Source organism: Dunckerocampus dactyliophorus, chromosome 18, assembly GCF_027744805.1.
Source record: "Dunckerocampus dactyliophorus isolate RoL2022-P2 chromosome 18, RoL_Ddac_1.1, whole genome shotgun sequence".
Lineage (NCBI taxonomy): Eukaryota > Metazoa > Chordata > Actinopteri > Syngnathiformes > Syngnathidae > Dunckerocampus > Dunckerocampus dactyliophorus.
In genome coordinates, this window is record NC_072836.1 from 13162545 (window position 1) to 13190029 (window position 27485).

General features: G+C 42.1%; 1 protein-coding gene across 1 annotated transcript in view; it reads right to left on the reverse strand.

The window, feature by feature from the left end:
• The window catches only part of rbfox1 (RNA binding fox-1 homolog 1), a 264175-nt gene extending 246225 nt beyond the window's left edge, over positions 1-17950 (reverse strand). The window contains exon 1 of the mRNA XM_054759808.1: positions 17871-17950. The gene's annotated coding sequence lies outside the window, so the exon portion shown is untranslated. The remainder of the gene's footprint in view (positions 1-17870) is intronic.
• Positions 17951-27485: the final 9535 nt, after the last annotated feature.

Below are 27485 nucleotides of genomic sequence, written 5' to 3' on the forward strand. Positions count from 1 at the left end.
GTCAGGAGGATCATTAGTTATTTTCTTAACCAATGTAAAATAATCACGTGCAGTCATTCGTCTCCTCTCCCTTACTTGCAAAGATTCGGGAAGATCATCAGCTATTCTAATTAGCAGGTTGTAGAGCAGTCGTCCAGTAACCGGAGGGTTCTCGGTTCGAAACCCGCTTCCTCCATTCCAGGCACTGCTGTTGTGTTCTTGGGCAAGACACTTCACCCACAATGCCCACATGGTCGCTCACACATGGATGCTGAACTATGACCTGAAGACACATTTTCCTGTACAACGTACATGCGACAAAGTAAACATCTCAGCAGTTAATATGATTATGGTTTCAAATACAAGGTTACAGCAACACATCTGCCGACAAATGGCTTCTCTTCTCTTTCCCGAAACACACGGTGGAGAAATTGCCGCTTATTCTTAACTTTTTCCTCCTAGTTATATCGTTAACACAGCCCGGGATCTGTAATTCATCCTGTGCTTTTGTCTAACAATAACAGATAATGTAATCAGACATGAACAAGCATTATTTACCATGCTAGCTTAGCGCTACTCGCTCATCTAGTCTTTGGTCCCCTCTGAGCGGCAACAGGCACCAGACGACGCAGCAGTTTGCATATTCATGGCTGCTTTGAATATACAACAAATTACAACTAGATGGAAAAGTTTTGAATAACCATACAAGTACCGATTTCTCCGGTGGCGAGTAGTTCTACGTCGACTGTCTTTAGGATTGTCACTCTCTTCAGGGAGGAAGTTGTCAGCCCAGCATTCGAGACTGACCAATGAAAAGGCTTCTAACATCGTCAAGAGGAGGCCCCGCCCACAACAGGCACTGAGCGCTGTGAATTGAAACGCGCACGCGTATGGAGAAATCTGTGATTCGCATCCAAAAAAAGTGACGTTCATCCAAAAAGTGAGCGCTATATCCAAAGAGAGAGAGTTAAAAATAGGTAAAAGATAAAAAAAATAAATAAAAGCTCTTTTTTGCTTGCAAATTCATTATTTTTGTTTGCAAATATTTGTCTGTTTTTTGCTTGCAAATTTTTTTTTTTGCTTGGAAAATCGTGTTTTTGTTTGCAAATCTTGTTTTGGCTTGTGAACGGTGTTTCGCTTGCAAATCCATTATTTCTGTTTGCAAATGTTTTTTTTTTTTGCTTCTAAATCTGTTTTTTGTTTACAAATGGGTTTTTTTGTTGTTTGATTGGATAAAAAGACACATTTCTATCCATATGAGTATAGAGGCAGGGCTGAGGGCATGGTCACTGAACAATTAAAACTAAAGATTAGAAGAAGGATACGGTACGGCAGAGTCACAATGGCGGCCCACAAATACGACATTGAGCGAAGCAAGTTGGAAACCCATTCCTGCTGACCTGCGGCGAAAGGCGGACCACACCCTGGACTGGTCACCAGTCAATCACAGGACACATAGAGACGGATTCACACTCACATTCACACCGTCACTCAGTGGCGACTGAATCTAGTCAGTGATTCTGTTTTGTGATGTATTCAACTGTAAAGATCATGAAACTCAACACTAGAGTAAACACAGGCAGCTACGTCTTGCTGCCGGAGTGTCCTCATATTACATTTTATGCATTATTTTTGTTCTAATGAGAACCAACAAAAAGCTACCCTTTTGACTCCAGAAAAAAAAGAGCCCTTTGAAGTTTCCACGACATTTATCCCCTGCAGCCTTTTGTAGTTTTCATCCAGTAATCATTTGATGAGGTACTGGGATAATCTAGTGATTTTCACACATAATTTGAGTCTCAGTCATCATGCTTTATGCCAGTATAATTCTTTCATACAAATGGTCCTCATGGAACGTGACCGTGTGTGCATATCTGTTACTTCTATTTGTGCGTACACATGCATACAATCTCTCTTCCATGGCAATCTGGTTGGCACTGACAGCTGTGGCAGTTCCAGTTATTGAATCAATGGGTAATTGGTCTCATAGGAGAGATAAATGATGGCATGTGTCCTTGAGTTCATTGTTGTGTGTATTGGCCATGCTGCTCTGCTAACACCATATGTCTTATTATCTGTCAGCATCAGGAAATAGTGAATATACCAATTTGAAAAATTCCTCATGGGAAGAAACACGGGCTGGCCATTAGCCTTTCGGTGACAATTGTTTTGTCGGAATACAGGGTCCGCATCCATCGCAGGGCGCATTTGCAGTCTGCTGACGTCATCGCACCTCGCAAAGGCTGTCCGAACTTGATGAAGCATGAAGGCTCCTTGGAAATGTGGCCGACAAATGTGTCCTGATTCTCCACTGGATCCAAGCGAGCATTTGGGCTGCTGATCAAAAAATATTAGCTTGTTGGGCCTTTTCAGGTTGAAGATGGACTCCAACTCCACTCCCAAACCTACTGCCACTTTTTTTTCTTACACAGTGGTACAGGAAAAAAAGTGTGCATCTTTCCAGAAGACCATGATTTTTATGCAGGACTATGCTCCATCTCATGCATCCAAGTACTCCACTGCGTGGTTAGCTAGTAAAGGTCTTAAAAAATAATGACATGACCTCCTTGCTCACCTATTGAGTCCTTGTGGGCCCTTAAACGTAAGATTTCCAGTGACGAAAAAAGGTACACCTCTCTGAACAGTGTCTGGGAGGCTTTGGTTAGTGTTAGGGTGCACAACAAGTTGATGGTCAAATGATCAAGAAACTGACAGACTCTATGGATGGGAGGCTTTTCCGTCTTACTAAAAAGAAGGGGGGCTATATTGGTCACTGATTTATTTTTGGAAATGTCAAAAATATTGATTTGTAAAGTTGGTGTTGTTTGTTTCCTCGAAAAAATGAAAATAAAGTCGTGCGATAGGAATATTATTGTTTTTCTTTGAGTTGCCTAATAATTGTGCGCACGGAGGTATTCTCAACAAAAGCCAAAACCTCACTTTCACTTCCTTAAATATTCAAGTTTGAGGTTTATTAACATTTTGGATTGACCAAGAGCACTGTTATTGTTAAATAATAAAAGTAATAATCATATATATACCATATATACATTTTCCCAAAGTAGGATTTCTTCTTTAGAAATGGAATATTTTCATAGTTAGAGCATACAAAACCTGTTTCCGACCTTCTAAATACGTTTTTAGCATGATTAGGGCCCTCTACACATGAACTAACACACCTATTGTCACCTTAACACCCATAGTACCCAATGTAGTAGACATAAAAGAAAATAAGACATAACTTAGACATAACGTAGACCAGGGGCGTCAAACTGGTTTTCACCGTGGGCCACATCGCAGTTATGGTTACCCTCAGAGGGCCACTTTTTATAATTCTATTTTAGACATTTGTTAATTAATTATTACATTCATTTTTTGTTAATAACTAACAAAAAAAATAGTCATTTTACATTGGATTTGACAACAAAAAAGATAAGGTTTTCTGACAATATTGACAACAAATACATTCAGCAAGAAAGATTGTCTTTTTGATTTAAAAAATATATATTTTTAAGTTTTTTTGTTAGTAATATTTTGTTTTTACTTGAATATATTATTTTATTATTTATAGTAAACACAACGGTAAATGTTAATTACTGTAAAAGCTATTTTTATATATTAAAATTGTTACTTATTTAAATATATTTATATTAAGTAAAAAAAAAAATATTAAATTACAGCATACATATAAAAATACAATAGCGTAAATATAATTTTACAATAGTTTAAAAGTAAAAGAATGAAAAATAAAGCTTAAAAAAGTAAAAACAAAATAGATAAATAAATAAATATTAATGTTTTAGAGTAATATTAATACATGGGAAATGAATTGTTCAATAATATATTTTTACCTCAAAATAACACAATTAACAAAATAAAATAACAATTTAAATACATTGGTTTTAGAAATGTGTCCGGTATGAAAAGTATACTGTAAATTGAGAGTCCAGGGTTATTATAGCACAAGTGTATCAAACTTGAAGCACTACTAAAGCTACTTTGAGCTGTTTGAATAGAAGAAGAGGTGAAGCAAATATTCTTTGGTGAACTACTCAACATCAGCTGGTGAGTTACTGCTCGCTTACGTGCTACCTGTTGGCGACCCCTGTGAGAGCGTCACTGTCTAAAGTTGTAGACACTACGATTTTTCTGTTGAACAACTGAGACACACATCGAGTGTTTTGAAGACAAGCCATAAGTATTATAATGATAAGAGAGTAAGATTGTTAAGTGACGCTATTAAAAAGTAAGTTAGCATAAACGTGACTTGTAGCTCGCCCGTCATGGGACAAAACCGAGCTAGCTAGATGCCACCCAGAGGCAGTGAGAGCCGAAATGTGTAAAAAAAAAAAAAAAAAAGACACCACGAAGTTGAATGAGATTGAAACGTCAGCGATCGCACACGCTGGCTTCGCCTGTGATGAGCTGTCGTCAATTCTCAAGATAAGAAGGTACAAAGTGACCATCAAATTCATCTGGTCAGACACGTGCCAACAACACTTTGCCCGGAGTTCGCACGCAGTGGCGGAGCGATGTGGTCACTCTCCAGCCACCCCACCCCATCGGACATTTCAGGTATCAACTTATTGCCACCCCCATGTGAGTAATGGTCTCAACTTGGCCACGCCAATGAAATATTTCTGGCTGCGCCACTGCTCGCATGGGAGGTTCTGCTCTAACCGCTGGTTGTTTACACTAGGGGCCATCAATAAATTACGATTGCAAGACAGTTTGTCAAAAAATCTTATATATTCTAAATCACACCACAAATTCATCTATAAGCATGTTAAATGATTAGTCCTACCCTCAAAGTATTTTTTTTCAATTTGATCCTTTATTGGATGGACTTTTTTATTGGATGTATCTTTTATTGGATTAGGGAGCTGACTCACACAGGTTTGTTCCAAAAGCCAAACAATATTGTTGGTCATGCTGTGGAACAAAACAGTAAATTCAGCAATATTTTGGTTGCATTATTTGTCATGCTTTGAAGAGCTATTTTTCTAACCATATTCAATTCCACAAATTCACGTTTTTAATAAAAAAGCTCGGATAGGCAAGACTATAAAAAAATCGGATCGGATCGGAAGCCAAAAAATGTGGATCGGGACATCGCATCTTAACATTGCTTTCAAGTTTTCAAAAAAATAATCTTTAAGGTGTGGCGGCTTTTATTTTGTAGTGGCGGGCCACCACGAACATTCACACAGGAGTTGCTGTCGGCCACAACGCCACTAACACTCATCACAGTCAACTCTACATCACAAACATCACTTTATCCAGGAGTGGGAGCTTTCATTGTTGAACATTTACTTTGAAAATTGTTTGACATTCATTACGAGGTCTTTGCTCCGACTCAAAAATGGATAATACATTAATAATTGTATGAAAGGCTTGTCTTTGTGAAATACATCAAATACATGCAAACATAAATGCACCACATGGATGATGCAAAGGTAGCAAATCGACGTGTGCTTGAATTATGGCTCCTGGGTGGATTTGAAGGTGCCAGCCTTCGGTCGAGCTCAGTAAGTATACGTGAGATCAAGCTTTAAATATATAAACACACTCTCACTCTCTCACACACATGCACACCCCCACACAGCCCCATATCAGTAGTGGTCTCTGTTGGCAGAGACACTGAGCTTCTGTGTGTATCATAGCAAACCCTTGGATGTGCAGCACCATTTTGCATGCTGCTGATCCCTTTCCTCTCTCGCTTTTCTTTACACACACACACACACACACACCCACACACACACACACACACACAAAGAGCCAGCTGAGGTAGATCCAAATTATCTAATGCTTTCAGTGCATTTTGTGCTGCCAGTCTCCATCTGGTTGAAGCCAGTTCAGAACGAAGTACAAGCCAGGATTCAACATCAAACAACATGTAAAAACCCACAAACTGGATGCCGGGCTAAACGACGTGTGTGCATGCCTTCATGTGTATGGGAGCTTTTTCAACTAAGCTCAGTTTGAATTGAGCTGCCCAGCATCACTTCTTCCAAACATTAAGTCATTCTGAAAAACGGCCATGTTCCAACAATTTAGTGTTATTTATACTAAAGAGTCAGATTTCAAGCCACCGATAGAAATTAAACTAGTGGCCAAGGCCATATCCTTTGCCCCACCTTTCCAATTTACCACCAGTCCACCAAACAAAGCTGGCAGTGTTGTCAGAGTGTACAGTACGTCTATGTATGGCTGTCCTGTGTATGAGTCACGTGACAAACGTCACAGTGAGGATGATAGGCTAATGTCGATCTTTTTTTACAACAAGGAACTTTCCCAGTGGCTACATGCAAAACTGGAGAAAGTCGCAAGAGACACGCACAATGCCCGCACGGATTTTCGAAAACCTTGCACTCAGTCAGGCCGCATGAGCAAGGAAGAGGAGGAGTGCGTGTGGTGCAAGTTTAACAGTACATTGTGTACATTGCCCGGCCACAGCAGCGGCTTCCCCCCGAGAGGGCAACTCCGTGGAAGCACGGTGGCTACTCACATAGCATATCCGACATCAATGCACCTTGCCCGACCACAGCGGGAGGCTTCTCCAGGCCAACACTCTTATTCTCACGACCTCCGTGAACGGACGGTGGCTGCTCACATGACGTATCCGACATTAATACACCTTACCCTCGGGTTCTCCCGGTCACAATAACCGTAGGTGCCGTAGGAAGCCAATACGCCCATCATCAATCGAAGTGAGTGGGCCTCACGAGCCTCGTACGATCCCCACACACGGTACGTCCCCAGTGGGTGAAACATGAAGCACACCTAGCACGCACGAGTCGCACGCCACACTCACTATGTAAAAGCTACCAATGGAGGGCGAGCGGCAAGCACTTGGGTGTCACAAATCACTTACTCCCTAAGTACGACACACCTGCAACCCCTACTTCCCCTACGTGCTGGCCACAGACAACAAATTTCCCAAAAATTGCAGAGCTCGTACGTGTGGTAACAAGAAACAAGAATTGTTGAACTGTTGACTTCTCGGGTGATTTGGTTGACATGTTGAACAAGAAATGTGGAAGCGCGAATCATGAACTTATTTTTTTGGTCAGACGGGCAGTTGGCGATGGCCGGAGATGACAACGATTTGCCAAAATTTGTGAAGAAGTTCAGAGATTGGAGGAAGTTGACAGGCGGCATACATAATTTGCCGGGATTGGCTGAATTTGCGTGCCAATTCGTGCGATTGCAATACCACGAGATGCTGGGGGAGGGTCTGTCTTCTGCAATTGCACGGATACTCAAGCGTACTCGATACTCGAGCCTGAAGAGGCAGCAGTTTGCTGTTGGCACTTATGAGCAGTGAAAAGAGCAAAGCTACTCTAACCGAGGGTTTTGGGATGCCCGCTGATGTTGTGGAAGTTCAGTATGAATAAAAGACTGGGGCCACGGCTGCAGGAGGAACATTTATTTATGTACACAACTCGTCTCTTTAGCAACAGTCGAGACTTTCTCAACCTGTTGTGCAAGTTTGTTTGTTTCTAAAATGTGAAAAATAAAGTTTGGACAGCAATTTTCCAAACTTTTCAATTTTATTTGAGAGAACTAGCTCGTGCAGCAAAGTTTATATTGTTTCACGGATATTGTTCAATGTTTTCCAACAAAATAAGATTTGAACATTGAAGGCGTATGCTGTTTATTTCTTTTAAATCAGAATAGGGAGGTCAGGCTTTATAAAGATCAGTGAATCTGTGCACCCCGAGTAGCAACCACTTCCTTCAGATATATATACAAGCTTAAAGTCAACTTGTAAATTACATTGAACAAAAATCAGGCAGACAGCTTGTATTCATGTTAAGGTGATGAAAGCATTCAAAGGTACTTTTCCACAACCATGAAGCCAGTGAAGATTAGTCGCGTGCTTGTTTATTAATGCAAAGCATGTCTGCGCTCAAAAGCCCTGATCTAAGAGCAAATCCATCATCACATGAAAGGCTGCTAAACTTTTCTTGAGATACTGATTCCACCACAAAGCTCTCTCACTTTCACACACATACACAAACACACAAAGACTTGTTTGCATTCTCGTCTTTAGCCTGCCGGCTGACATTGCTATTGATTACACTGTGGGACCTGCATGACCCTGCACAGTAAGAAACCAACATAAATGCATCGTTTCTTGATAGCCTGGCCCTGGAGAGTTTTACAGGCTATTCAGCATGGAAAACACCATCTTACATTTTGGCACCAAACAAAATAATGGACAAAATGATATATTATACATATTATATAGAACATATTTAAAATATAGTCATTCGTAATAAAAGGAAGATAATCAAGCACATACAAGGATAGGATGTATGTTTACATATAATCTGATACCGGTCCTAAAATGATGCTTTTCTATTTTTACAGAATTTTGTGATACACAAGATGAACCGAATAATAAAAATGAAAATAAAAATAATTAAAGTATAAAGTAACAAATTCCTCAAAAAAAAAATCCACAACAAACATAATTAATAATTATCAACAATGGCAAAACCGGCAGCAATACAGAAAAACAATGCAAGATTTTATTGTAGGTTACTTTCCACACACCTCAAGCAGAAATTGACCAGTAATACAAAATTGCGGCAATGTTAGAATTACAGCGTATACCAGTTTATCATACATGCAAGACTTGTGTATTAAATTCACAAAATGAAGTTAGTGTTACAACCTGCTTGTGTAATGTTGATCATTTCGAATTTCGGTGTTAGTGAATGCACCTCGCCATGAGTGTGATCGGTGGATATTCAGGAAGTGTTGTGTTGCTGGTGTGTTGAGCAACGGAGACTCAATGGAGCAATGGAGACTCTTGCGTCGCAGCAGTCTCCATTTAGAAGCCAAACTCTGCCAAACCAGCAACTAACAGGAACTAAGTTCCTCCTGATCGAAATCCGGAACTCCGCTCACGGGACAAAGTGGGGGCAAGTCACTGTTGATGCACTACACTGCTGATGGGGATGTCACACAAATTCATTTCAAAATATCCAAACTATCCCTTTAAGAATATTGTGTTGGACCTGAGCACTGCTGTTGGTGTTTTCAAAAAAGACTGTTACTTATAAAACGTGACTTGCACAATATCACCTTCAAGTACTTGTTGCAAGTGGCTGAGTCTGCATTAATTTGGCACCGAAATGAGGCACCAATAGCTACTTAGTTTTTCGGTCTGGTTACTACCGTTTACATCGGCTCCAGTACCATTCTGGTACAGAGTTTGGGTACGCAACCCTATACACTATCTATACCAGGGGTCTCAAACTCGGGCAGATGACAGAACAATCTGGCCACAATGGACCCCGCAGAGTTGGAACACTTCAGGTCTGCTCTCTCTCACCAAGGTCAGCTAGTCGGGAACCATGATAAGACTCTTAGGGAGATAATGGAAGTCATTACGGCTCTGTCGGCTAGTGTTGAGCGAGCATTTTACCAGGAACCCACTTTTCCTGTTAGCTTAGCCGCCTCCAGCTCACCACCAGCTGCCACTCCCGGCACCTCACCTCATAGGGAGCCGAACATTCCTCACGCACCATGTTTTTCGAGGGAGGACGAAACCTGTGAGCAATTCCTCCACCAGTGTTCACTGGTTTTTGATCAGCAGGTTCCTGGGGTTTTCAAACTTCTACAGGAGATTCATTCATAAGCATAGTAGCAAAGCTAAACCTCTGACAAGGTTCACATCTTCTAAGAGTCCCTTTGTGTAGCCTCAGGAAGCTGAGGCCGCTTTTGCTAGACTCAAAGGTTTGTTTACTACCGCACCTGTTCATTCCCACCCTGATCTGTCTTTGCAGTCCTTTGTAGAGGTCGACGCGATGGATACAGGAGTGGGAGCGGTCCTGTCCCAGCGGTCCCCGGTCGACAAGAGGCTCCACCCATGTGCATTCTTCTCACGTCGCCTCACCACTTCAGAGAGTAATTACGACATGGGCAACAGGGAGCTGCTGGCCATCATTCTTGCGCTGCGGGAGTGGAGGCATTAGCCGGAGGGCGCCGCGTTCACGGGAAGGTTTGGTAGTAACCAATCATATATAAAAACCTGGCATATATAAAGACAGCGCAAAGACTCAATTCCCACCAAGCATGCTGGTCGTTGTTTTTAACCCGATTCAACTTCTCCATCACCTACAGACCCAGGTGTGACGCCCGACGCCTTAATGAGGGTCTTTGGGCCCACGGAAGTGGACAAATCCCCGGAGACCATCATACCTGTAGCCAAAGTGGCATCACAGGAGGCTGATGTATCCATGCCAGCGGTCCACCTCTATCTCCATCGGGCCCATGGGGTGTTGCGGGAAACCCGGGCGGCGCTCTCCCCCACGGCGGAACGGAACCGCCAACTAGCGGATCGACGCAGGATTCCAGCACCGGGGTACCAGCCAGGTCAGGAGGTATGGCTGTCAGCTAAGGACTTACCTTTGGCTGGTAGCTGCAAGAAACTGGTTCCAAGATTCTTGGGACCTTATGTCATCCACTCGATTGTGAAGGCATCCTCCATCAAGCTCAAGCTTCCGCCGTCACACAAGACTCACCCGGTATTCCATGTCTCCTGCCTGAAGCCCCCTGCCACCAGCCCGCTGTGCCTCCGTCTCCACCACGCATGATTGATGGTCAGCCGGCTTGTTGTTCTTGTGTTATCCTGCAGCACGTTTTGGTTGCTTTGCTTTTTCCAGTGGCCTTGCCCTGGCCTTTTGTTCATGGACTATACCTTTTGTACTACTAGTGTTGCCTTTTTCCTCCACAAAGGTCACCTTTTGTAATAAACCTTTTTTGGTTACTCCAGCCGTTGTGTACTTCTCTGCATCTTAGGGTTCAATAGCCTTACCACTCCTACGCGTGACATATACACTTCCTCTCACACACCAATATGACCTTGGGAGGTAGGGAGGGATGTTAGGGGACCACTGGCTTAATCGGGGTTTAACCTCTTCTCTTTGCACGCCTGTCATCCAGCAGACTTCCCACCCCCCAATTTTAAATGCTCCGTAGTCTGGCTACACTGAGGCACAGAGAGGGCGCTAACTACAACCGGCTGGATCTTGTTCCAATGCCCCCCCCCTTTTGTTTTTAATTGCATTGTAGACTCATAAACACCCACATGAACACATAAACGCACATGTGCACACACCACCATCATAAGGGATGGGGTTGAAGAACAGCCAGTTGGGTTAGGCCACCACTGGCCAACCATGCCCCCTCCACCATACACACCCCCAATGAGCTGTTTCTGATACCCTACACCTTACTTTTAACTGCACAGACATCAAGGATCTGGGGGGACATCTGGGTTAGTCCCGCTGTCAAGCAATCGCGGGATGACCTAGGGATGCTCCCCCAGTTTTTAACGACACCATAGACACTTGCATTCCTACACACAGTCACACCTGAGAGATTTGGATGAGTGGGGGGGGGAGGGGGGGGGGTTGCCTGGCAAGCCTGTTTCCTCACCTGATAGGACCGGTAGGGTACTGGCAGCCTTTGAGCTTGTCCCGGTGAGTTGGGGGCGTGGCTTGCATGCCGCACCTGGCCATCAGCTGCTTCCTGGGGGAGGGTTGCGAGGCACATGGGAGTTTTGGGTCATGGCCAATTATGCAAATTAGACTACAATTTTCAGCTTTTATGCTCACACTTTTATTAGGACTCGTACGCGCATGTTTATAAATCAGGCACTTGGCCACTTGACACGTGTTTTTGTTAGGCCACATGTCAAAAAGTGGCATCTTCTGGGCTCAGCTGCTGCCATCTCTTTCAGTGTCCCTCTGTGGTAGCAGCAGGCACATTTTAATCACTTGCTGGCAGATTAAAGAGGGGGATGGGATTAAAAAAAAAGATGAGAAATATCTGCTGCTTCCTAGAAGATAGTGGGATGTGGGGAGGCCCCTTTGGGCAAAATTGAAGGAGAGAGGAGGGAGTGTGTGCTTTTGTTGACTCTGCAACAACAAATATTAATAATGAGAGGCGAGAGATTGCCTTCATCTTGTAGGGTGAGGACTGGAGGGCCAGGAGACATTTATTGCCTCTGCCAAACATTGTAGCATTCAAGACAGTAAAAGCCACACCTGTGACTCAACAATTTAGATCCTTGTCGAGATCCCAAACACAGCAAACCACATTTTGTAAACTGCACTGCTCAAAAAGGGAAGCCATAATCCAAATCAATACTTTGATGATATCAAACTGTCCAATTAAGAACGGATTCCTGTGAATATTCACATTCATCCTAGTCATTGTATTCTCAGGGCATTGAATTGATTGATCACAAGTGGACTCTTCAGGTTGTCTGAGACGCTTCACCTCACATGAGGGCAACCACCCAGCAACAGGAACACTCTCTGTTCCTTTTTGCAAGCATGCACAAGGGGAGCACTACCTGAGCCCTTCAAATTGACTTGCAGGAGGTATTCATGCACATGTTTCAACCCAAACTGCTTGTAAAAAAACTGAACAAGGAACATATGTGGGCTCACAAGTGGCGTTTTCCAGAGAATTGGCCAATTCACCATCGGTGCCCTGGTCTCTTTACAGATGAGCGTAAGTTCACACTGAGCACCGTCAGGAGACATTCTGCTACCTGCAACGTTCTGCAACATGGCCAGTTTGGCAGTGGGTCAGTCATGGTGCAGGGACGCATATATTTGGAGAGCTGTATACCTGCTATACTGCTGAACTACTGTGGATGAGATCTTCAGACAATTTGCTTGAGAAGCGAGACTTGGTTCCCCTCTGGTGCCAGACAATGCCTGATCTTAAGTGACTGGAGTAGAGTAATACCTCATTTATCCAGGTTAAATGGTTCCAGACCGAAGTAGGATTCGTTATTTAGAAATTGAATATTTTCAAAGAGGATAAAAAAGCCCTCTAGACATGAACTAAACCCCTACAGTCATCTTTGCACTCATATAACCCAATATAGCAGACATAATAAAAGTAAATACGCCATTTAAGACTCGTGTGTTACTATGTGTCGTAACGGGCGTAAGAGGAAGTGACGCCAGGGGTTCTCAAGTTGACTTGAGCTTGGTCTGGGTTACGGCCGCAACAGTAGCCCATGTTTTTATTATGGATATTTATTGGGGATTATTGTGCTTGTTGTGAGATAATTCAAACCTGCAATAAAAGCCTGTTGTTATGGCGATCAAGTCTGGTGTGTGTGTGTGTGTGTTGAACATTACAGCGCCATGACTGACACCTAGTGACCAGTGTAGAATACTACATATCATTCACAGTGTCTTTGAAAGCGTCTTCTGAATACCTATTTGTATTTTAGTTCAATTCAGCCATTTTTATCCTTGAAAATGCTTAACATAGGCAAAATAATTGCTTCGATATGCATATTGTTTGACTAATAATTAGCTGTGTTCCACCATAAAACAGCATTGACTTATTAATATATTTTTGAAAAACTATGATGAATTGAAAAAGTGAAATTTGAACCGCAATGTGGTGAGGAACGACTGTATGTCGGTAGTTCCTGGATGATGGCGGCATTGATGCTGTTGACTGCCCTGCCTCCTGACCAGACATGAATCCAACACATCCACTGGGAGTTAACTTATGATTCCATACACAAAAAAGGCACGTTTAGGAGGTGCAAGTACAACAGTATCGGTTTCAACTGTCTGAAGGATTATTTTATTTTTAGTAAATGAAAGTTCCTTATTTACCTGAAGTGCAGCATTAATAGTTCCAGCTTGTAGCCCCGTTCCTGATCCCTGCTGAACAACAGCGGCACACTGCTTTCGTTTTATTCACTTTTCCATTTATGTATTTCACCTGGAAGGCGAAGTGTTCCTAAACAGGAGACTTTAACGACGGAAGGTGGTCGCTCGCAATGACTCCCACAAGCCAAAGGTTGGGCTGCACTGTATTTGTTTACCAAGTAGATGTGTGAAGCGAGGCCCACTTCCGCCCCTCACTGGATGTGTAGCGTGTGGAAAATCGGCGCAAGAGGAAAAATCTAATTCCGAATACTGCATACGTAGTGTAAAGTGACATGTGACATGACATCAGTGCAAGATGGCAGCGCCCTGTGTGGCAAAGGAAGCACTACCTTCTAGAGACACCTTTAACTTTGAACAGAAGTTAATATAGATGGTTAATGGGAGATGGAGGCAGCACCACAGCAGATGGAAGCACAGTTGTAGCGCTATCCTGACGACGAATTTACATATCTTACAGAGTGGCGGAGCTGCGGGGTGGCCAATGGTCACCCTTGGTCACTCTCTGGCCACCCCAGAGGCCACCCTCATGGCTGGGGGGACAATTTTGACAAACGCGGCTCTGTGGTGCACAACATTAATTCAGCCTAACCGCAGTTTCCGCTTGGACGCATTTCCCTGCAGCACACAACTTTCCATGCGGAGGAGCTGTCAATAAAACTGCATCTTGTATGAACTGCAAGCGGTAGGTAAGTTTTCCACGATTACTTTGGTCGGTTCTGGTCAAGTTTTCTCACCGTGTTGACTGTGACTTGAATTCTGAAGCATGATTCAGCACATAAATCTCTTAATAATGGAAGCTCTCTGTAGTAGCATGTGTGGGCATGTAAACCAAGGAGTCGATCAGGATCCACTTCTGTATTATTCCCTGTTTGGCCGCCATGATGGGGAGCAAAATCCAGAAACTATGCATTGAAAACATGTCCTCGGCACACTGCTGAGCTATTAATTGCTGTAACAGACAGTCCAACAGCAGTGGCGGAGCTACGGGATGTCCACCGCAGTCACTCTGCAGCCACCCCACTGGCCATCTAAATAACTCATTACCACCCCCTATGTGAATAATGGTCTCACCTTAGATCTTACATTATCACTCATCAGCGGTGAGTACCTGTACATTTTACAATTGAAAAAGCTTTTAAGTGTGTGACGCATATTTCGGGCTTAAAAGTCAATCATGCTTCAATGCATTTAGCTTGTTCGTGTCACCTTCAGTTCAGGATTGGAACCCGGGATGCAGAGACTGAGGCAGGGAGTTCATGGAAATAATATTTTTTGGCAGGACCCCAAAAATACCAAAAAAAGCTAGCTTGAGTTAGAAAACGGAAAACTACCTTGCAGTGAAAAAACAACATAGGCACAGGTACAGCCTGGTTTAGGTAACTGGTCTGGTTAAAAATGGCATAAGCCCAACAAGGCACAGATAAATAATTTACAAAGGAGGCTCAAGGTGGCACAAGGAGGCTGGAAGGAAAACTTGCGTGCAAAGAATAGCATGGATTAAAATAAACTAACACATAAACACGAGGCGTCGAGGAATACTCGTAGCTAGGTGGGAGAAGCAAGCATGCATATAGGTGGGAAAACTAACTAACCGAAGTGAAAGGGTAAAAACTAAACGCAACACAGGGACAGGAAGTCACAAAATAAAAACACAAAACCATATAGAAATAAACTAAACAACACACAAAACCTGCACTGAGCAAACAGCGGCAATTAGAGAGAGAAGTGGAGGGGTGCGGAAGTGAATGTAATCTAATAATTCCCACAGTCACTATTATTACAAATGTTAGCTATTATGCAGCAGCATAATCGAGAATGTAATTTTCGGTCAGGCATTCATGCCGTCATGATCTCTTGATGGCAAAGGCAAAAACGCCTTCTTTGAACGCGGTTGGATTGTTGAGCTGCATGAGCAAGGCCTCTCGCAGCGCAACATTGCTGCTGAGGTTGGACATTTTAAACTTCTTCAAGGACAAGATCGCACCTGAGATGTTTTCCACACGGGCACCGTTTAGGGTGCCATCATGATCTGGGGTGCTTTTTCCTTCAATGGAACACCGGAGCGTCAGGTTATGCAGGGGCGTCAAACAGCAGCCGGCTATATGGAGATGTTGCAGGGGGCATCCCTGATGACTGGAGGCCCTCATCTGTAAGGTAGTGACTGAGTTTTTCAACAAGACAACGTTGCAGTTCACAATGCCTGCCTGACAAAGGACTTCTTCCAGAGGAATAACTTCACTCTTTTGGACCTTCCTGCAGGTTCCCCTGATCTAAATCCAATTGAGAACATTGGAGGACAGATGGCAAGGTTTTGTTTACAAAAATGGATCTGTTCCAGACAGTGGATGCCCTCTGTGAAGCCATCTTCACCACCTTGAGCAACATTCCCACAAGCCTCCTGGTTAACAAGAATGGCACAGCTCCTCATTACCGAGACCCTTTTTGGATATTGTGTTTCTATTTTAGCTGTGATCTTAAACTGTTGATCAGCTAATGAACAGCCTCTTTTATTCTAATGGTTGTTTGCAATAAATTGCTCACTCAAAAACATGTTTGTCTCACTAACCTTTCTCCTTTTTGTATTTTGAAACTCTACTTAGAACCTCCTTAAAATCCAACAGTGCATTTTTATAGGCACCGACCGAATTTCATCAGTACTACCAAGCACCGATTCACGAAAAATCCAAAGGTGCCATGTTTCGGTACCTAAACGGCCGTCTCTGTGGGGGTGTCATGACGCCGCTCCGAAAAATATTACATTCACAAGAGCAGAAGACCAATCCGGAGGCAGGTGGCAATATTTACACCAACAAGCAGACAAATTAAAGCTACAGAAGCTGAAATAAGTCATATTTTTAAGTACATGTGATGCCTCAATCAAAACACAAAAGAGCTGCAGAAAGTGATATTATTCGTTAGACCGACGGCGAGGACAGCTTCCCTGCTAAACGGAAGTCTTCTTTTACACACAAAACGATTCCATGACCACAATCGCCCCCTTAGCGTTGGTAGTGTTCACATCAAAGAAGTTTACGTCACTTTCATTTGGAGTTTGCATTACAGTCCTCCAATTGGTGAAATATTATACCTTTGATTTACTTTTACTCCATCCTCTTTTGCTCTGTTGTTTTAAACTTATTTGACCCCCATCACACAATTTTTCCAGAAGGGAAATGATAATAGAGTACGTAGAGCTGGGTTTTAGTTGTAGTGAAGGGTTTTCATGTTGAAGAAGTTCTGAAACAACTGTGACGTTACAATGCAAACAGTAGGATGTTGCTAGCTAGCTAATCTTCTACACATCGAACCAAACTTCCTGTACCAACACGGTAACCACACAATGCCACGACACAGCACCAGCTGTATAAAACACCTAAAACTGTGGGTTTTTTCCTTTTATTTATGTCTGTGATCAGCGATCAACTGGAGATAAAGATCTTAATTTGGGTGGGAAAGTAATTTGATTAGTAAATTAGCATTTATTACCGCATAAACACACACAAAAGTACCAAAAGTTGGTACCATTGAATACCTGTAGTGATTCGGTATCGGTATCAAATGTGAACATACCCAACCCTAATCCGAACTGATGTGTACTTTTTACTGCATTAATTCATCACAGAACAGGCTCGCTGCTCTCATTGTCAACAATGTGGTGATATGCATAGCACATTATGTGGCTGCAATGGGAGATTTACAACAATAACCTCATTTTAACACACCGTGCCCACTTTTAACATCCTGACACTTAACAGGATGCCTCTTCTATGCATTAGAATTTAAAAATGTATCCTGCAAGTTGTGAAAGCTGCCTGGCTATATGACCTCGAGGTACACCTACTGTAGTTCCACATAATTGTGACGGTGGTTTGTTAAGCAACTGCAGCCCTTAATGATGGAAACATGCTGCAAAGGTCCTGAAGGTGCAGCATCCGCCCAACAGACGCCTAGTGGGACATTTACTGCCATTTACGTCTTCCATTGAAGTAACACTGTGATTCGTTGCAAAGTCTAGTAAAACACACAAGACCGTCAGCTACTGACAAGAGTTAGAAAACAAGCGGGAATGCACTTATGCATGCTTCAAGCATTGTACAATACGCCTGGGAGATGAAATGCTGACAAATAAAAAGAGACTATCGGCAGACACCGCGTTCCACTCACCTGGCTGTGCGCCTCCAGACGTACCGCGGCGTAGTCTCCTGGTGAGATGCGCCCACTCCGGCAGTTTCTCATCTATTTTAGTGACGGTAGTAATGTTAGATACGCTGTGGCTGTGTGGCCGGAAGCTACATGGCTGTATCTTCAAAATAAAGCAACGCAGTTGCATGCTTAAACCCCCTTTCCACCCATATCTGTCAACCTTTGCATGTGAAAATAACGGAACATTTTCAGAAAATAACGGAAAATAAGCCCTAACCGCCCACTGCCGGAACCATGTTAATTTATTAGCGTGTTTTTTTTATTTTGAATGCTCGACTTTACAAGCTACAGGATGTGTTAAGCAGATATTGCCGAAGGCATATTTTTTTGACGAACAATTGTCAACTACAAAACGGCAGTGATTTTTAAAATTAATATAGTATTTTGTATATAAACTGTGATAGAGTGAAGAAAGTCAAAAGCGCAAAAGGGCGATGGACGGCTGTCTAAGTTATTAGTGTTGTGTTGGTGTTGGTTATACACTAGGTCCCCAACTTACGAACACCCGACTAGCGAACACTCGCGGATACGAACACAAGCCGACTGGTCTATATTTTATTTTATTTTGCCTTGTAGTCAGGCGCTCAATCAGTATTTATACTGCTACTGTACATGCTTGACCAGTAGAGGGCACTGTGACACTGCTAATGCAGCCTTAGAGCTAATGAGACCAACAGAGGAAGAGTTAGGCTGGGGAGATAGAGTGTAAAGCTAAATGGAAAGCTAAATTGTACAACCCGGACAGAGCGTGTGATTAAAGTTTATGAAGAGTTAATAGGCCTGCTTAATTCTACACCACCCACAGAACACTACCTCTTTTAGAAGAGTCTAACGACGACGACGACTTGTTCTTTTTTTCAATAACTCCTCCTCCAACTCCTCCACAACGACGCATGCTCGGCGACTCCTCTTCAAAGGTAAATAACATTTATCATTACGTATTATTATACCACTTTTATTATTGTTTTTTTCATTAATTATCCTGGTTTAATATTACTACTGCATCCAAACTCATATTTACATACATACGCATGTACTGTATAGTAATACTGTATGTAAAATAATGCAAATAAATATCTTTATTAAATAGAAATCTGTCCTGCTTGACTTAATACAGAATCAATTCAGTGTCCAGGTTGCAGGGGTCTCCAATTTTCATCACTATTAGAGCTGTCAGCTATTTGTGTTTTGTTTATGACTGGTAACATTTCAATTGTACCTCGTTGTCTTATTCCCGAGTGAGGGAAGGATGGAACGTGAGATCGACAGGCAAATTGTTGTGGCGTCTGCAGCGATGCAGACTCTGCATCTACGTTCCTACCCTCACATATGGTCATAAGCTTTGGGTAGTGACTGAAAGGACAAGATTGCGGGTACGAGCAGCCGAAATAAGTTTTCTCCGTAGGCTGGTTGGGCTCTCTCTTTGAGATAGGATGAGAAGCACTGTCATCCGGGAGAAACCTGCTGCTCGTCCACATTGAGAGGAGCCATATGAGGTGGCTTGGGCATCAGGACGCCTCCTGAACACCTCCCTGTGGAGGTGTCCAGGGCATGTCCAACCAGAAGGAGGCCTTGTGGAAGACCCAGGACACGTTGCAGAGACTATGTCTTTCAACTGGCCTGGGAACGCCTCGGGATCCGCCGGGAGGAGCTAGATGAAGTGGCCAGGGAAAGGGAAGTCTGAGCTTCCCTGCTTAGACTGCTGCCCCTGCGACTCGACCTCAGATAAGCGGTAGAAGATGGATGGATGGATGGATGTACAGGAAGTTAGGGATATTTCAGATACATTTTAGGATGAACCTGAAATGTACTCCTGGATAAAATGTACAGGTGAACTTAATTTGAGCTTCTCTAATTTTGAATGGACATGTCCAACATGTTCAATACTAACGCTCTTGATGCACAGCTTGCTGTTCTCTAACGTAACGTTGTGCATATCCCTAACTTTTTGTGAGTAGCATAAAAGTTAGGGATATGCACAACTGTGAAGACAAGTTAGAGTTGAAGCAAATATTCTTTGAGTCTTTGGTGATCTACTCAAAATTAGCTGATATAGTATCACTGTGATAAGGCCGGACACACTATGTCTTTATGTTCATTAACAACCACACACAAATAGTGTTTTGTGGACAAGACATAATTATTATGACAACAAGAGAGCAAAATTGTTCAGCAACACTAGGAAAAGTTAGTACGTCCCCCAGGAACGTGATATCCACCTGTAGCTTTCCCGTGGGACAAAAACAAGCTCTGAACTAACTGCTTTGCTGTTTTGTTTTGAAAACAAAATGTCACTGTGGTTAAAAAGTCACATTTGAAGTCTGAAGACGAGAAGCTAGGCGGATAACTCTAGCTACTGAGCTAGCTAGCTGCTACCGGTGACAGCTAGGCAAAATGTGTGAACAAAAATACAAGAACGAACAACATTGTGTTGATAATGGAGTGATCAAACACGCTGGCATCGATTGGCGTAGCCTGTGTTAAGCTGTAAAACTGAATCCATGGGGTTTTACAGACTAGTTTTGATTCTCGCGGCAATACGGGAGAATGTTCATCTGTTGTCGGCTCAGTACAATGGTTGGCAACCCCACGTCACCCAGCACACATGTAGTGTTTGCCGCCGCACGCTGATTGGTTTTTGTGATCGACTTTGAACGGCATTTATCGGCATATGCCGATCATGTATTTTTTACGGAAATGGGTCGATACTGATCAGTGGCCGATCGATCGGAGCATCCCTACTTAAAACCCTTCCCTGGCATATGTTGTCTGATTGTTATTGGACTGCACTTGACACCAGTAACAACCTTCATTTGGACCGAGGATCATCCTGTGTCTTGACAGACAGCCAATGGGATCCTCCGGCTAAGGGCCGGTGACATTGTTTTGGGTCTACCACTTGACTTTTTGTTCCATAACACTTTTAAGAACTTTTAAATGTCTTACTGTATCCAACCTCAGCAGCAATAGCGCGCTGCGACAGGCTTTGCTTAATTTGCAGCTCAACAATCCGGCCGCATTCAAAGAGCGAAAATTTTTTTGCCTTTGCTATCAAGAGATCATAACAGTGTGAATACACATTGAATCCACATTTTTGCTAAAATTTTGGCTTTTAAAGGCTGTGATCTTAAACTTTTGATCAGCTGATGAACAGCCTGCTTCACTTTAATGCTTGTTTGCAATAAATTGCTTACTCAAAAAATGTTTCGTCTCACTCCCGTTTCTTCTTTTTGAATTTTGAAGCTCTACTTAGAACCTCCTTAAAATCCAACAGAGCAAAATGTAAATTCTTGCAATTGTTGAACTGGTCTTAAAATGTTGATCAGGAGTGTAAATGCAGACACCAGATAAGACAATGGAACAATATCAACAAAATCATTCAATTCACAATGAATTATTCCCTTTTAGTACGTACCTTTGTGAGGAATGGCAAAGTACTGTACATGGAGAAAAGTTGAACTCCAAAGTGGTACACAAAACGTCAGCTGTAACTGATCTAAGTCCTCAATAGGTGCTTCACGGGCCACATCCTGCTAGCCAAAGCTTTTCATCTGGCCCGTCAACCAACACGGAGATGATAAACGACCGCATGCTGGTCTCTTTAAACAAGGTGGGATCTGATGACCAAAATTAAAAACCAGGTAATTTATTTGATGCACTTTTATTTTTACTTGAAATGCTCCTGCGACGCAATTTATTTTTGTTTGCACTCGTAATTGACTAAAAATCCTGCTATATTGCTATTTATTTTTATTTCATAAGTGGTGGGAAGAAAGAATATGTGAACCCTTTGGAATTTCTTACAATTCTGCATAAATTGGTCATAAAATATAGTCTGATCTTCATCTAAATCACAAGAATTTAAAACAAACTAAACTGTGAAAGTCAGATGTGAGCCAACCAGGAGTCCAGTCAATAAGACAAGATTGGAGGTGTGGCGTAGAGTTGCTCTGGCCACTAGAAAACACATACAAGTTTAGAATTGTCTATTGTCAAAAGAATTGCCGGATGTGTACCATGCTTTGTTCATAAGAAGCTGGAAAATGTTGCAAAAATGTATCTCTAAAAGTCTTGACGTTCATCGGTAGACATATTGTCTATAAATGGAGAAAGTTTGGCACTTGCTTCTCTTCCAAGGAGTGGCCGTCCTGTAAAGATGACTCCAAGAGCACAGTGCAAAATGTTCACTGAGGTTAGCAAAAAAAAAACCCAGAGAGAAATCACGGAAGTCATCGGCACATGCCAACATCTTTGTTGACAAATCTACCGTACGTAAAACATGAAGCAAGAATGGGGTTCATAGAAGAACACCAAGGACAAACTGTTCTTTTCTAAAAACAACATTGCTCCGCGTTTACTGAAGAGCACTTGGAAGTTCCACAGCACTACTGGCAAAATACTCTGTGGAAAAATGAAACTTGAGTTGAATTTTTTGGGAGGAACACACAACGCCATGTGTGGGGGAAAAATGGCCCAGCACGCCAACATCAAAACCTTATCCCAACTGTGAAGCATGGGTGTGCTTCGCTGCCTCAGGGACTGGACAGCTTGCTATCATCAATGTAAAAATGAATCCACAGGTTTATCAAGATATCCTGCAGAAGAACCTGAGGCCATCTGTCCGACATTTGAAGCTCTAAACACAGGATGGCTTCAGAAGACGAAAGTATGTGTTCTGGAGTGGCTCAGTCAAAGTTCTGACCTCAACCTGATTGAGATGCCGTGGCATGACCTCAAGAGAGCTATTCACCCGACACATCTTACTGAACTGCAACAGTTCTGTAAAGAGGAATGGTCCAAGATTCATCTCGATCGTGCACGTCTGATCTGCAACTACAGAAAACGTTTGGTTGGGGTTATTGCTACCATAGGAAGGTCGACCAGTTATTAAATCCAAGGGTTCACTTACTTTTTCCTCCCTATTCTGTGAATGTTTACATGTTATTTTCAATAAAAATACAAAAACATTTAATTGTTTGGGTGGTATTAGTGTAAGCAGACTGTTTGTTTATTGTTATGATTTAGATGAAGATCAGACCAATGACCGATTATGACCAATTTATGCAGAAATGTAAGAAATTCCAAAGGGTTGACCTGGCAAGAGCTACCTTTTCCTCCCACTGTATCTAGGCATATACATCATTTTAGGTGCGCCTTTTCTCGGGTGATGTAGATTGTCTGCAGAAGGTCAGAGGTTAGAACACACTCCACGCCTGTCTGCGTCTACCAACGCCCCAGGCAACTGACCTTATGTCACCTGACAGAGAGGGGCAGCCAAAGCACCATTGAGTATCCAGTAGTATGGGACCGTGTCTGTCAGCTTTTGCCATCACAGCAGAGAATTCTGACTATTTTTCAAGAGGCAGCATTCATTTTCACGAGTCATTGTTATTGACTTGTCACCCTATAAAAACAAGTTAACCAGATAATAAGGACAGCTAATTCTTTGTAGCCACAGGGGTTCTGTCATTCAAGAATCTTCATTTACAATAAATATTCCTGGAAGCAACTCAACTACTTTATGTAAAATAGACCTCCCAAACACCACGCTTGTCTGCATGCACACATCAATCAAAGCTGACACACTTGATTGGACGATCAATCCTATGAGCTTCTCCATTTCATGAGATACTGTAGCTGATGCATGACTGAACACACAGGAGGAAATAAACATATTTACTGCCCAGCTGATTGTGTGATTTAGTAGGTTTAACCTAACAGAGAGAGACGGAATACCAACAAAAAGTCCAGAAGGCCCGGAGACTGGCTAGGCCACTCCAGGATCTCAAAGGATAGGGTTGCCCCTCCCTACATGCAGAACACTTGCAGAACCCACGATGGGGGGCCCCATTCTCAGCAAATGTGCAAAGGATGTGCATCGCTTCTGTGAGGCTTGGAGCCCCAAGTCGGCCCAAGGCAATACAATTCTGCTTAGGGCCCCAGCTGGACGAAGTGGCCGGGGAGAGGAATTTCTGGGACTACCTGCTTAGGCTGCAGCCCCCTGCGACCCCATCTCGGATAAGCGGTAAAAGATGGATGGATGGATGGATGGATGGATGGATGGTTGTTGAGAGGTGCTGGCTGAGATAAAATATTAGTTCTCTTATTTTGATGAAGTGATGGCCAATTTTAAATTAACAAACCAAGATCAGGTTTATTTTTTAGTTCTAAATGTAATGAAGCTGTTTTTACCCTCTCCTATGAGGTTATGCTTTTTTTCCTACAGCAGTCGTTACATCATCATATGCAAAAAAACATGCAAATGAACCAATAATGTCATTTCACTAGTTTAGCAATTTCCCGGACAGCCAATAGCTACTTTTTCTTACTCGGGAGCTAAGCAAGCCTTGTCTCAGTCATTCAGGTGTTCCATGTCTAACTTCAGACTGGCCTGTTTATTGAGAAGGAGGCCCTTGCTGGCACGCATGATGTCAAAGCATTACAGCAAAGTGTATTACTAATGCAGCCCTTTGTAACTTTGTTCCCAGCTCCCTTGAGACTATTAAAAGCTCCTAACATTTCATTCTGGCCTGGTCCGTCCCCTTTCTCACAATCAACCACAAGGGGAAATCTTGCATGGAGCCCCAGAAGAAACAGCAATTGACTCTGGTCTTGTATTTATTTCATTTTCAAAAAGTGGTCTCTTTCTCATCAGGGTTCTTGCTGAAGGGACCAGACTAGTTTGTGTGTTTCATGGGCACATTACCAAAATGTGAGGGGTCAGAATTCTTGCTGGTAGGTAGGGGATCAAATACTACATCAAATAAAAATTTATATACACAGTGGGTGAAAAGTAACTCTCAAATTTATACTGTTTCAATATCGTTTAATTGCAGAAACAGATTTTAGTAGTATGTTATTATTAATAGTATATTATTATTCACTCAATATGGCACTTCGTAAGATGACGCCACCCAGGCACGCTCCTGCAAGCGAAGATGTTTAGCCATGTTTGCAGGTTCACCTAAATTGGAAAGAAATTAAGGAAAAAGTGACATTGTATTATTATTTAAATTTTTTCTTGTTTGTAAAACAAGATGTAAACTGTCAAAATAAAATCTCAATTTGTTTATATTTTAAACGTATTAGAAAATAGGGAGTTACTTGTCACCCACCCTGTATAACTGTCGTTGAATGTTTATTTTCTGGATTTTTTTAATATAGTGAAAATTAACCTACCAAAAAAATCGACTGTTTATTTCTTTGTAACGAGGTTAAACTTACAAAATCAGCAAGTCCATTATTTTTTTTTTCCCCAAGTCATTAAACCAAAACCATCCTGTTCCTCAGAAGCAGACATTTTTCAAAGCTTAATAAATTATTCATATAATTGACCTGTAATTATGACATTAGTGATTGAAATCACAAGGACAAGCATCGATGGGAGATAAGTAAAAGTAATATTTTTGTGGACTGAAACATTTCCCAAGCCCGGTCAGCTTCCTGGACGTTCACGTGATATCTCCACAAGGGGGCGGTCACGAGGCATTATTGTCATCCTGCCCCTTTTCTCAACACATCAAGCGATGAGTATTTTTCTATGGAAAAATCAATAAAATAAACTGTGTTTTGTTCGCTATAAGGGTAAAAAAATGCAAGTTTGACTTTAATTTAATACATTTTCATACAAAATTTTACTATGATGCTGTAAAGAGTACAGTTTGACACCAGTTTACCAGATTTAAACATAAATGACCGCACTGGATACACTCCATCCTTCCATTACCCCTGAATCTTTTGTCCATGAACAATAATAACATAGCTAGGGGCGTACTCACAATTGGCCATTTTTGCTGTGCTTAACATTTTAAAGTCCAGCATGTTTGGCTCACGCGACCACTCTCTTCACTCAAGTTCAATACTCTGACACGATTGGAAGAAGTGGGCCAGGGCCCGCCATGATTGGTCATGCACACTCACGTGTCTGTAATGTCGCTGAGGGACATCTTTCACCGTTGAAAAGAATAAAGACTCAAAACAATGAAAAAGTCAAAACCTCCAGCATGCTCACTCACTCACGAGTTCATTCTCACACTTAATAATAATGAGATGTTTCAAGTCAGGGGTGTCCTTTTTTTTTTATCTGGCCCTCGGCACGTTCACAATATAGTTTAACAAGGAAACTAAAAAAATAAAACAAAACAACAGCAAAAACAGAAAATCAGCAGTAATTTTAGAAGAACGAGGTCGAAATATTAACACAAAAAGTTGTAATCTAACAAGAATATTATGAGAAAAAAACAACATAATTTTAGTAGCATAAAACTGAAATATGAAAGAAAAATACTTTGGCAAAGAAAAAAAAATCGTAATATCATGAGAAACAAACAAAACAAAAATAAAGTTGTCATTTTTGTCCACTTAGGTTGGGGGAAAAGTCATAATATTACGAGAATAAAGTCAAAATATCATGGGAATGAAGTCAGAATTACGAGAAAAAGATTTACGCGAGAGAGGAAAGTTGAAGTTGTAGTCGGAAAATTAAACAGAAAACAGCAGAAATTTTACAAATTTGCTGTAATTTTACAAGAATAAAGAATAATACAAAATATTAGGGAGAAAAAAAGTCGTAATTGAATGGCAAAAAAGTCGCAATATTATGAGAACAAACTTGGAATACTTTAGGGGAAAATAGTGTCATTTTAGGAACATTTCACTGATATCACAAAGCTGAAATGCATATAACTTCTTAAAGGGATAGTTCGGATTTTTTGACATGAAGTTGTATGACATCCCCGTCAGAGGTGTAGTGACTTACCCCGCACTTTGTCCCGTGAGCCGTAGTTCACAATCACTCAGCGTTACTTCCTCTTTCTTTGTATCACTGCGCGTCCGTTGCTGCATAAGGTACAGGCCGAGAGTTTGGGCGCACCTTCACATTCAATATGTTTTCTTTATTTTCATGACTTTTTACATTGTAGATTCTCAAAACTATGAATGAACACATGTGGAATTATGTACTTAACAAAAAAGCGTGAAATAACTCTAAATATGTCTTATATTTTAGACATATTTTATGTGTGGCATTTTTTTTTTGATAGCACTGCAAACCCTTGGTGTTCTCTCAACAAGCTTCATAAGGTAGTCACCTGAAATGGGTTTCAGGGGGTTGGGACCATAGTTGGGCCTGCGCTGTATGTGTTCTACAATGTTTACATGCGCAGATGCGACACAGTCTTCATCCGCTGTGGAACACATACACAACAATGGACGTGCAGCGATACCACGGGAGAGAAAGTAACGCCGGGTTTTGATTTTTTTCAAGGAGGCATTTTTTGTGATGCAACTGTGTTATTCTTTTGAACGCTTGTTGTTTTGAGAAGCCAAACTCTTTACATAAGTGGCCCCACCAACTAACCAGAGCTACGTTCCTCATCACTGAAATCCAACCAGAACTGGACTCATGGGACCAGGTGCGGGGTAATGGACTACACCGCTGATGGGGATGTCATACAAATTGGAACTATCCCTTTAACATGTCTACATGGGATGGTTTACAAAATATCAAAGTGCCCTCGCGTCCGTTTATTTTTCAGTATATGGCCCTCGGTGGAAAAGGTTTGGACACCCCTGATG